Source organism: Triticum dicoccoides, chromosome 7B (assembly GCF_002162155.2).
Source record: "Triticum dicoccoides isolate Atlit2015 ecotype Zavitan chromosome 7B, WEW_v2.0, whole genome shotgun sequence".
Classification (NCBI taxonomy): domain Eukaryota; kingdom Viridiplantae; phylum Streptophyta; class Magnoliopsida; order Poales; family Poaceae; genus Triticum; species Triticum dicoccoides.
The window spans coordinates 247,839,369-247,851,998 of NC_041393.1; positions in this window are offsets into that span (position 1 = coordinate 247,839,369).

A 12,630-nucleotide genomic window follows, 5' to 3' on the forward strand; every position below is an offset into this window, starting at 1 on the left:
AATATTACTAGAGGACCGTGAAAATTTATTTCAGGATTTTTGAACTCGGTTTAGTATTTCTTTTGTTAATTTTTCTGTGTAAGGATTTATTTTAAAAAAATGAACCGACCTTACGGGGCCGTGTCCGCCCTGGACTCCGTGCCCGGCTGGCCTTATAAGCCGGGGGCCCGACCCCGCCAGCACGCCAGCCCCGCCCCGGTGAAACCCTAGCCGTCGCCGCCACTCGTCGCCGCCGCACGCCGCCGCCCACGACGCCGCCGCCGTCGCCCGCGACGCCGTCGCCCGTCCTGATGTCGCCGCCCACCGCCGCTGGAGCCCCGCCGCCGGAGCCACTCGTCCTGCCGTCCCGCCGCCGATCTCGACCTCGCCGGAGGTATAGCTGCTGCCGCCGCCGGTTTTCTCAGGAAAAATTGATCAGTTTTTTTTGAAACCCTAGATCCACTTTTTTTAATTCGGTTCAGTTTTTTCCGATTTAGTTAAATAGAGGACATTCATCCTATGTTCATTTTAACGAACGTTGTTCGCCCGTTAGCCACAGACAGCGAACGTTTGTTCGTTAGCCTGTTCGTCGTGTTTTATTTTCCAGGATATTTCCGCAATTATTTTCGATCGTGATTTCTGCCCTGATCTTCGTTTTAGTTTATCTTTTCGCTTGTTTATCCGAATCAGGTGATTCAAGTGCCTAGATCTTTGTCTCGAAGCCCTCTTTCTGTTTAATCAACTTGAACAAGATTTTGGTACTATAAAAATTTGACTTTAGTCCAGATTAGTAAACGGATCTTGTTTCTTTCGTAGTTTGAGTTTCGTTGCTCCGTTTGATTTGATTCTTTTTGCAAACCGGAGTTCTTCAGTTGAACTTTCTGGTTAGATCTTTTATTTGAGTTTTTACCCGTGTTTCCAGTTGAGTGCTTATGTATGTATTATTTGTTTGCGATAGAGTACCCGGAGTGCGAAGCGTGCTACTATGAGTCTCTAGGTTTTGCGGATCATCAGCAAGGCAAGTAACACTTTGAACATACCTCTTTATTACCCAGTTTTTGTGCATTAGATCAACCCTCAAACATTGCATGGTTAGGATCTGAATAACATGTGGGTTTGGGAAGTAGATGACGAGGTAGAACCTATTGCCTTTTTATTATCAAACCTTTGGGAGTTACTTCTACGTTATGCTTATATTGCTATGCTATGCTCGTAGACGTGGTTTGGGTGAGTGTATTCATGACAGATGTGAGCGTTGTTAATTAATGGTTAACTTAAGGTGGCTACTTAAATACACATCTGGGTGGACTGGTTGAAGGCACCCTGGAGTACCTAGTGGTTGTCAGGGCACCTGGAGAATCCAGTGTTGTGCTAGGATATCCCGGAGTACTCGTGTGATTATCCTACGGTTCGCCACCCAGGCTCAAAGGGATCATAAGATTATTCATGCTAGAAACTTCTGTGTGCAGCCACAAGCCAATATGGGCTCTGGCATAGTTGAGTACATTGCGTGAAGCTCTTGAAGAGGTAGACTAGCAGATGTAGTGGGTTGTAGGTGGCACTGTCTACCCAGAGTAGAGAGTTAATGCTTCAGAAAGACTGTGTCTCGAATCTCCAATCATGGGTGTGTTCGAGTCTTGTGGGGAAAAGTATGCAAACCTCTGCAGAGTGTATAAACTAATCATGGTTAGCCGTGTCCCCGGTTATGGACATCTTGAGTATCTGGTTCTTGGATTATCATGTTGATCTCATCACTCTAAATTAATTTGATTGGGTTAATGATGATGTTTAATTGGGATTGAGTTGGAGGAACCTTCTCAATGTTTAACAACCACCATGATAGTTAAATAAAATTTATTCCTTTGTTGTAGGAAAAAATTGGCTTTATGCAAAACTGTAACCATAGAGCTTTCACCAGCCATATATGCATGTAGTGATAGCATTCATTCTGTTCTTTACTCTATGTGTTACATTGCCAGCATATTCCATGTGCTGACCCGTTTCGGGCTGCAACATTTCATGTTGCAGACTTTTCAGACGACGAGTAAGGTGCCATAGGTCATTGTCGTTCACTCAACAATGCCGTTGGAGTTGATGGACTCACTTTATCTTCCAAGCCTTCCGCTGTTATCATTTTAGATGGCCTTAAGCCATATTATTGTAATAAGTTCTCTTTTGAGACATTCGATGTAATACGTGTGTGATTGAAACTCTGTTATAAATCCTCAAGTACTGTGCTGTCAGCATTACCGATCCATGGATGACACTGATGCATAGAGACTAGACTGTTTGAGGTCTGATCGCTACAAGATGGTTTCAGAGCACACGCTGACTGTAGGACACGACCACTAAGCTAAAACCATAGGTCACTACTCTCTTATCATTTCTGACTCCTCTCCTTTTCTACTCTATAGGATGGCGGACTCAAGGAACAAGTTTACACAATCGGATGAAGACACTCCTTTTGGACGACACTTGAAGGAAGTTACTAGGTACATGAACATCGGAATACCAGGCTTCACTGGACCTATACCGCCACTTTACCAGAAGAGAAGCATTGGATGATTCGAGTTCAAGTTCCAGGAAGGACGTTCATGCCAGTCACTTAGCCCATAGAGTTTTCCTTTGATGCACCAACCTGGAGTCTAGGAAAGAGCATGGCAGCCCACATCACCATGGGACGCATTGGAGAAGTTTACCACAAGGATCTTAAGGATACTATCTACCAGATTTGTGGGCGCCGAGATGAGCAATGGGAGATGATCAGCACCAGGAGGGATAGGTCCATTGCAGCTTTCATCCAGGAGTTAAACCAGCACATTCGTCGCTAGGAGAACCAGATGTGCGCAGGCATGATAGACCTGAAGAAGGCAATGATCAGGATCACGGAGCTGGAGGAAGAACTCAAGTCTACACGCGATGGATATGAGGAGGAAATGACGATACTCGTGGAGAAGAATGACGATCTGACGAGGAAGCTAGGAGTATTCATGGGAGACCCATCGCCAGGAGGAGATGACGACGATTCCAATGACATTCGCTCGGAGGACTACATCATCATCGACGACACTGACTCAGACCCCGACGATAGCAATGATGACTATGTTGATGAAGCTGGAGCAGATATCATGGAGTCTTCCATCGATTAAAACTTCTAGTCGACCACCATATCAGTAGTAGTATTCCCCCATGTATGTAGTATAGTCCGAGCACTTTTGTAACGATAGATAGACCGATTGTATGACCTTGTTTGAATTGATTGAAGTGATATGATTGTGTTTGTCTCATGTGCATATGGGTTGTGTTTTCCCTCTAGACCTCATTCTATTCTATTTTCTCATCTTTTATGAACCCATCAGATGCCTTCGAGACGTGACAATGGATTTGTTTTCCCACCGGAGCTCACTCAGTTGATCCAGCAGCAGAATACCCTGATGTAGCTGCTAGTCCAGAATCAGAACCAGGGGAAGAATAACAACCCACCACCACCATCACCACCACCTGTTGATCACTTAGCTTGTTTTCTAAGGCTGAATCCGCCGGTGTTCTCTAGTAGCACCGAGCCGATTGTTGCAGATGATTGGCTCCGCAAGATTGGAAGAGATCTGGCCACTACAGGATGCACAGATGCAGAGAGAGTGCATTTTGCCGCACATCAGCTTGATGGACCCGCAGCATCATGGTGGGAGAATTTCACAGCCACTTACCCCATTGACATTGTTACATGGGATCAATTTCAGCAGGCTTTCCACACTGCCCATGTTTCAGCAAGAGCTATGGCCATGAAGAAGCGTGAGTTTCTCAATTTGCGCCAAGGAGGACGCACAGTGGGCCAGTATGTGGATGATTTTAGTAAGTTAGCACGTTATGCCCCGAATGACATCGCTACAGATGCCGCTAAGCAAGAGAAGTTTCTAGAAGGACTGAATGATGAGCTGAGCATGCAGTTGATGGTGACAACATTCAATAACTACCAGGAGTTGGTAGATACACCTCTAATGATTGAAGAGAAGCAGCAGCAGATTGACAACCGCAAGAGGAAGTATGGACAAGGGAAGTACAATTCAGGAGCTCAGCAGAGGCCCCGTTTTACCCCGAACTCGGGAGGACACATTCACCATAACCATGGAGGCCATAATTCCAATGGAGGAAGTTCGCATAACCATAGCGGCCCCAAGAATGGGGATGGGAATGGAGGAAGCAACAGCCAGAACCGTTCCAACCCAGCAACGCCCACCAAGAAGGATCTAAGTCACATTACTTGTTTCAAGTGCGGGAAGAATGGACATTACGCCACAGAGTGTTCTGAAGCAAAGAGTGGAAATGGCAATGGAAGCTCTGGGAAGAAGCCCAACCCTTTCAACAGGGGACAAGTGAACCACATTAGCGTGGAGGAGGTGGAAGCGCAACCCGATGCAGTTATAGGTAAGTTTTTGGTTAAGTCATTTACTACAATCATTCTTTTTGATACTGGTGCATCACATTCATATATATCAAGGGGATTTGTGGATAAGTATAACCTGCCAACCCAAGCCCTTAGGTCACCCATGTTAGTAACCTCGCCAGGAGCAGAATATATGGCAGGATAGTTACCATTAAGGATTGGTAACTACGTGTTTCCCTCAGACCTAATAGTATTGGAATCACAAGGACTAGATGTAATATTAGGCATGGATTGGTTATCAAAGTATGGAGGGAACATTGATTGCGCCAGTAAGTCGATTTTTCTCACCACCCCAGAAGGAAGAAGGATCAAGTATGTATCCCGGCATGTGCCGAAGAGGACTCAAGTAAATTCCTTATCAGGAGTCGTACATGAGGAAGTACCAGTGGTGAAGGATTTCCCTGATGTATTTCCAGAGGAGTTGCCAGGCATGCCACCGGATAGAGACATTGAGTTTTTGATTGAGCTTTTGCCAGGCACAGGGCCAATATCTAAGAGAATGTATCGGATGCCTGCAAAGGATTTGGAGGAAATTAATAAGCAGATTAAGGAGTTACTGGATAAAGGCTATATTCGCCCAAGTTCGTCACCTTGGGGATCCCCAGTACTTCTAGTGGAGAAGAAGGATGGATCCTTAAGGATGGTTGTTGATTATCGTGCGCTGAATGAAGTGACAATCAAAAACAAGTACCCACTACCGATGATCGATGATTTGTTTGACCAGTTGCAAGGAGCTAAAGTATTTTCCAAGATCGATCTGCAATCAGGATACCACCAGCTGAAGATTCGAGAGCAGGATATACCTAAGACAACTTTTACCACAAGGTACGGGCTATATGAGTATACCATTATGTCATTTGGTCTGACTAACGCCCCTGCCTATTTCATGAACCTGATGAACAAGGTGTTTATGGAGTTTTTTGATAAGTTCGTCGTAGTGTTCACTAATGATATATTGGTCTACTCGAAGAATGAAGAGGAGCATAAGGAGCATTTGTGTTTGGTTCTTGAGAAGCTCAGGGAACATCAGTTATATGCCAAGTTCAGCAAGTGTGAGTTTTGGTTGAAGGAAGTTGGATTCCTCGGACATGTTATATCCGGAGAAGGAATAGCAGTAGACCCCACCAAGGTTGTCACTGTGACTAAATGGGAATCACCCACATCAGTTGGAGAGATCCGGAGTTTTCTTGGGCTCGCAGGATACTACAGAAGGTTCATTGAGAATTTCTCTAAGATTGCAAAGCCCATGACAGAGTTGTTGAAGAAGGACACCAAGTTCAAATGGACTGAGGATTGTGAAGCCAGCTTTCAGGAGTTGAAGAAACGTTTGGTTACAGCCCCAGTGTTGATTCTTCCAGGTCAACGCAAGAATTATCAAGTGTGTTGTGACACTTCTCATCGAGGACTTGGAGCAGTGCTTATGCAGGAGGGAAGAGTTGTTTCATATGCCTCACGACATCTCAAACCCCATGAGTTAAATTATGCTACACACGATTTGGAGTTAGCAGCCGTAGTGCATGCGTTGAAGACATGGAGACATTTTCTCATCGGAAACCATTGTGAGGTGTACACGGACCACAAGAGTTTGAAGTATATATATTCACGCAGAAAGAGTTAAATCTCAGGCAGAGGAGATGGTTGGAGCTCATCAAGGATTATGATATGAAGTTACACTATCATCCCAGAAAGGCTAATGTAGTAGCCAATGCATTGAGTCGCAAGAGTCATGTCAATACACTCATGACTGGAGGATTACCCAAGGAGTTAGCAGAGGATCTTTGCGAGCTATGTTTGGAAATAGTTCCGAGAGGCTATGTAGCAGCATTGGAAATTCAGTCTACCTTGATGGATAAGATCAAAGAAGCTCAGAAGACTGACAGTAGATTGCCGAGATAAAGGAAAGGGTGAGCAAAGGAAAGGCTAAAGGATTTCATGAGGATGAGCACGATACCTTATGGTTTGAGGATCGCGTATATGTGCCTAATGACCCCGAGATCAACAAGTTGATTCTGCAGGAGGACCATGATTCGCCGTATTCGATTCATTCTGGAAATACCAAGATGTATCTGGATTTGAAGGACAGTTTCTGGTGGACCGGAATGAAGAAGGATATTGCTGAGTATGTAGTAGTATGTGATGTATGTCAGAGAGTAAAGGCAGAGCATCAGAAGCCAACAAGTTTGCTACAGCTGTTGCCGATACCCGAATGGAAGTGGGATAAGTTAGGCATGGATTTTATCACGGGATTGCCCAGGACTCGTTCAGGCTATGACTCGATATGGGTTGTAGTCGATCGGTTGACGAAGGTAGCTCATTTCATCCCAGTGAAGACCACTTACACCAGTGCTAAGTTGGCAAAGATATACATGACCAGGATCGTATGTCTGCATGGAGTTCCGAGGACCATTGTATCAGAAAGAGGAACCCGGTTTACCTCAAAGTTTTGGAATTAGTTGCATGAAATTTTGGGTACCAGGCTAGAGTTCAGTACAACCTTGCATCCATAGACAGATGGACAAACCGAGAGAGTCAATCAGATTCTGGAGGACATGTTGAGAGCTTGTGCGCTAGATTATGGATCTAGTTGGGACGACAATTTGCCATATGAGAGTTCTCTTACAACAATAGTTAGCCAGTTTGAAGATGGCCCCTTTCGAAGCTTTGTACAGAAGGAGGTGCAGGACACCATTGTTATAGGATGAAGTTGGAGACGGTTAGCTATTTGGACCAGATTTGGTTAAGGAGTCCGAAGAGAAGGTTAAACTGATTCGCGATAGACTCAAGGTAGCCCAGTCCAGGCAGAAGAGCTATGCAGATTCTAAATGCAAAGAGACAGTTTACGAAGTCGGAGATAGAGTGTATCTTCATGTGTCCCCACTTCGAGGAGTTAAGCGTTTTGGAGTTAAGGGAAAGTTAGCACCATGTTTTATGGTACCATACAAAGTTTTAGAACGTATGGTAGAAGTTGCTTACAAGCTGGAATTGCCAGAAGGATTGTCAGGAATTCATGATGTGTTCCACGTTTCTCAGTTGAAGAAGTGCCACGCAGAGATGGCTGATATCCCTCTGGAAGATATAGTGCCATTGGAAGTGATTCAGTTGGATAGTGATTTGACCTACGAGGAGAAACCAGTGAAGATTCTCGAGTTTGCCAGCCGAGTCACCCGCAGCAAGGTTATCAAGTTTTGCAAAGTTCAGCGGAGCCACCACACCGAGGATGAAGCCACCTGGGAACGAGAGAAAGACCTAGTGAAGGACCACCCGCACCTATTTTCTAGCGAACCGGAATCTCGAGGGCGAGATTCAACTTAAGGGGTGTAGGTTTGTAACATCCCAAATTTTCAATTTGGAATGTTATACATTAGGTCATCATTGCATATCATATTTTAATGCATTTTTTGGTTGATCCTAGAAATTCTAAGCAACTCAAGGACCCACGGAGAGAGTTGGGGATTTCGTTATTTTCATATTTTAGTTTTCTCAAATTTTGAAAAGAGGATCATTTGGTTTTAATTATTTTCTTTTCAAATATTTCTTTTATGAAAAGAAAAGAGAGGGGATAAAATGAATTCTCCAAAATAAAGAAATATTGGAGGAAAATATTAAAATCAAATAAGAATTTTATTCGGAGTTTTATTGCTATTTTATTTGAATTAGGAAAAAATGTGTTTTTCAAAATTGCATTAGAGGCCAAAATAAATGTTCACTTCGTCCGCAATATTATTAGAGGACTGTGAAAATTTATTTCTGGATTTTTGGACTCCTTTTACTATTTCTTTCGTTAGTTTTCCTGCGTCAGGATTTTTTTTAAAATGAACCGACCTTACCGGGCCGTGTCCGACCTAGACTCCGCGCCCGGCCGGCCTTATAAGCCGGGAGCCCGACCCTGCCAGCCCGCCAGCCCCGCCCTGCCAAAACCCTAGCCGCCGCCTTCCGCCGCCGTCGCGCGCGCCGCCGCCGCCCACCACCGCCGGAGCTGCCATCGGAGCCCCGCCGCAGCAGCCCCATCGCCAGAGCCGCCTGTCCCGCCGCCCTACTGCCGATCTGGACCTCGCCGGAGGTATAGCCGCCGCCGCTGCCGCCAGTTTCCTCGGGAAAAACCGATCCGTTTTTTCGAAACCCTAGATCCGTTTTTTTAAATTCGGTTCATTTATTTTCATTTTAGTTAAATAGCGGGCGTTTGTCCGTACGTTCGTTTTAACGAACATTGTTCACCCGTTAGCCACAGACAGCGAGCGTTCATTCATTAGCCTGTTTGTCACGTTTTATTTTCTAGGGTATTTCCGCGATTATGTTCGATCGCGATTTCTGCCCTGATCTTCGTTTTAGTTTATCATTTCGCTCGTTTATCCGACTCAGGTGATTCAAGCGGCTAGATCTTCGTCTCGAAGCCCTCTTTCCGTTTAACCAACTTGAACAAGATTTTGGTATTGTAAAATTTAACTTTAGTCCAGATTAGTAAATAGATCTTGTTTCTTTTGTAGTTTGAGTTTCGTTGCTCCGTTTGATTTGATTCTTTTTGCAAACTGGAGTTCTCCAGTTGAACTTTCTGGTTAGATCTTTTATTTGAGTTTTTACCCTTGTTTCCAGTTGAGTGCTTATGTATGTATTGTTTGTTTGTGATAGAGTACCCGGAGTGCGAAGCGTGCTACTACAAGTCTCTAGGTTTTGCGGATCATCAGCAAGGCAAGTAACACTTTGATCATACCTCTTTATTACCCAGTTTTTATGCATTAGATCAACCCTCAAATATTTCATGGTTAGGATCTGAATAACATGTGGGTTTGGGATGTAGATGACGAGGTAGAACCTATTGCCTTTTTATTATCAAACCTTTGGGAGTTACTTCTACGTTATGCTTATATTGCTACGCTATGCTCGTAGACGTGGTTTGGGTGAGTGTATCCATGACAGATGTGAGCATTGTTAATTAATGGTTAACTTAAGGTGGCTACTTAAATACACATCTGGGTGAATTGGTTGAAGGCACCCTGGAGTACCCAGTGGTTGTCAGGGCACCTGGAGAATCCAGTGTTATCCTAGGATATCCCAGAGTAGCCGTGTGATTATCCTACGGTTCGCCACCCAGGCTCAAAGGGATCATAAGATTATTCATGCTAGAAACTTCCGTGTGCAGCCATAAGCCAATATGGGCTCTGGCATAGTTGAGTAAGTTGCGTGAAGCTCTTGAAGAGGTAGACTAGCAGATGTAGTGGGTTGTAGGTGGTACTGTCTACCCAGAGTAGAGAGTTAATGCTTCAGAAAGACTGTGTCTCGAATCTCCGATCATGGATGTGTTTGAGTCTTGTGGGGAAAAGTGTGCAAACCTCTGCAGAGTGTATAAACTAAACATGGTTAGCCGTGTTCCCAGTTATGGACATCTTAAATATCTGGTTCTTGGATTATCATGTCGATCTCATCACTGTAAATTAATTTGATTGGGTTAATGATGATGTTTAATTGGGATTGAGTTGGAGGAACCTTCTCAATGTTTAACCACCACCATGATAGTTAAATAAAATTTATTCCTTTGTTGTAGGAAAAAATTGGCTTTATGCAAAACTGTAACCATAGAGCTTTCCATCAGCCATATATGCATGTAGTGATAGCATTCATTTTATTCTTTACTCTATGTGTTACATTGCCAGTATATTCCATGTGCTGACCCGTTTCGGGCTGCAACATTTCATGTTGCAGACTTTTCAGACGACGAGTAAGGTGCCATAGGTCGTTGTCGTTCACTCAGCTATGCCGTTGGAGTTGAAGGACTCACTTTATCCTCCAAGCCTTCCGTTGTTATCATTGTAGATGGCCTGCCATATTATTGTAATAAGTTCTCTTTTGAGACATTCGATGTAATACGTGTGTGATTGAAACTCTGTTATAAATCCTCAAGTACTGTACGTGTCAGCATTACCGATCCAGGGATGACATTGATGCACAGAGACTAGACTGTTTGAGGTCTGGTTGCTACATAGTGATAATTAATACTCCTCTGATTATGATTATGAATATGCTTTGTGAGTAGTTACGTTTGTTCCTGAGGACATGGGAGAAGTCTTATTATAAGTAATCATGTGAATTTGGTATTCGTTTGATATTTTGATGAGATGTATGTTTGTTTCTCCTCCAATGGTGTTATGTGAACATCGACTACATAACACTTTACCATTATTTGGGCCTAGCGGAAGGCACTGGAAAGTAATAAGTAGATGATGGGTTGCTAGAGTGACAAAAGCTTAAACCCTAGTTTATGCGTTGCTTCGTAAGGGGCTGATTTGGATCCATATGTTTCATGCTATGATTAGGTTTACCTTAATTCTTCTTTCGTAGTTGCGGATGCTTGCGAGAGGGGTTAATCATAAGTGGGAGGCTTGTCCAAGGAAGGGCAGCACCCAAGCACCGGTCCACCCACATATCAAATTATCAAAGTAACGAACGCGAATCATATGCGCATGATGAAAACTACCTTGACAACAATTCCCATGTGTCCTCGGGAGTGCTTTGCTTTATATAAGAGTTCGTCCGGGCTTGTCCTTTGCTATAAAAAGGATTGGGCCATCTTGCAGCACCTTGTTTACTTTTATTACTTGTTACCCGTTACGATTTATCTTATCACAAAACTATGTATTATCGATAATTTCAGTGCTTGTAGAGAATACCTTGCTGAAAACAGCTTGTCATTTCCTTCTGGTCCTCGTTGGGTTCAACACTCTTACTTATTGAAAGGACTATGATAGATCCCCCGTATTTGAGGGTCATCAGACACCAAGCACACCACCCAGCCCGACACGTTCCATCCCTTCGGTGGCCAAACTCAGGACATTGCCCCAACTACTCTGTGTTGTAACCAACAGATGTGAGATCGCGTTGGAACCACCAGACATGCTCTGAACTTGAAGTTATACTTGTGTCAAGATGCAACAAAGCATGTCAATGGGAAGTAGCCACAGATAGAGGGCCAGTGGCTAGGGACACATCGAGCGCTGGTGGTTGCCGCGGTGCCGAGGAGTCTGGTCGTGGACGGCGGGGAGAGCACTAGAGACAGAGCTCTAGTGCTTCCGCTACAAAACGAGCTTCCAGCGGCACCGACTAGCGGCAAAGGAAGCCAGAGAAGGAAAGGAGATTCATGATTTTTTTAGCTTGCGGCGGCGACAACGAGCGAGCATGAACGCCGAAGAAGAAAGTGAAGGAAATATGCCCTAGAGGCAATAATAAAGTTGTTATTTATATTTCCTTATATCATGATAAATGTTTATTATTCATGCTAGAATTGTATTAACCGGAAACTTAGTACATGTGTGAATACGTAGACAAACAAAGTGTCACTAGTATGCCTCTACTTGACTAGCTCGTTGAATCAAAGATGGTTAAGTTTCCTAACCATAGACATGAGTTGTCATTTGATTAACGGGATCACATCATTAGAGAATGATGTGATTGACTTGACCCATTCTGTTAGCTTAGCATTTGATCATTTTGTATATTGCTATTGCTTTATTCATGACTTATACATGTCCCTATGACTATGAGATTATGCAACTCCCGAATACCGGAGGAACACTTTGTGTGCTACCAAACGTCACAGCGTAACTGGGTGATTATAAAGGTGCTCTACAGGTGTCTCTGATGGTACTTGTTGAGTTGGCATAGATCGAGATTAGAATTTGTCACTCCGATCGTCGGAGAGGTATCTCCGAGCCCTCTCGGTAATGCACATTCCTTGCAAGCAATGTAACTAATGAGTTAGTTGCGGGATGATGCATTATGGAACGAGTAAAGAGACTTGCTGGTAACGAGATTGAACTAGGTATTGAGATACCGATGATCGAATCTCGGGCAAGTAACATACCGATGACAAAGGGAACAACGTATGTTGTTACGCGGTTTGACCGATAAAGATCTTCGTAGAATATGTAGGAGCCAATATGAGCATCCAGGTTCCGTTATTGGTTATTGACCGGAGACGTGTCTCGGTCATGTCTACATAGTTCTTGAACCCGTAGGGTCCGCACGCTTAACGTTCGGTGACGATCGATATTATGAGTTTATGTGTTTTGATGTACCGAAGGTAGTTCGGAGTCCCGGATATGATCACGGACATGACAAGAAGTCTCGAAATGGTCGAGACATAAAGATTGATATATTGGAAGCCTATATTTGAACATCGGAATAGTTCCGGGTGAAATCGGGATTTTACCGGGGTG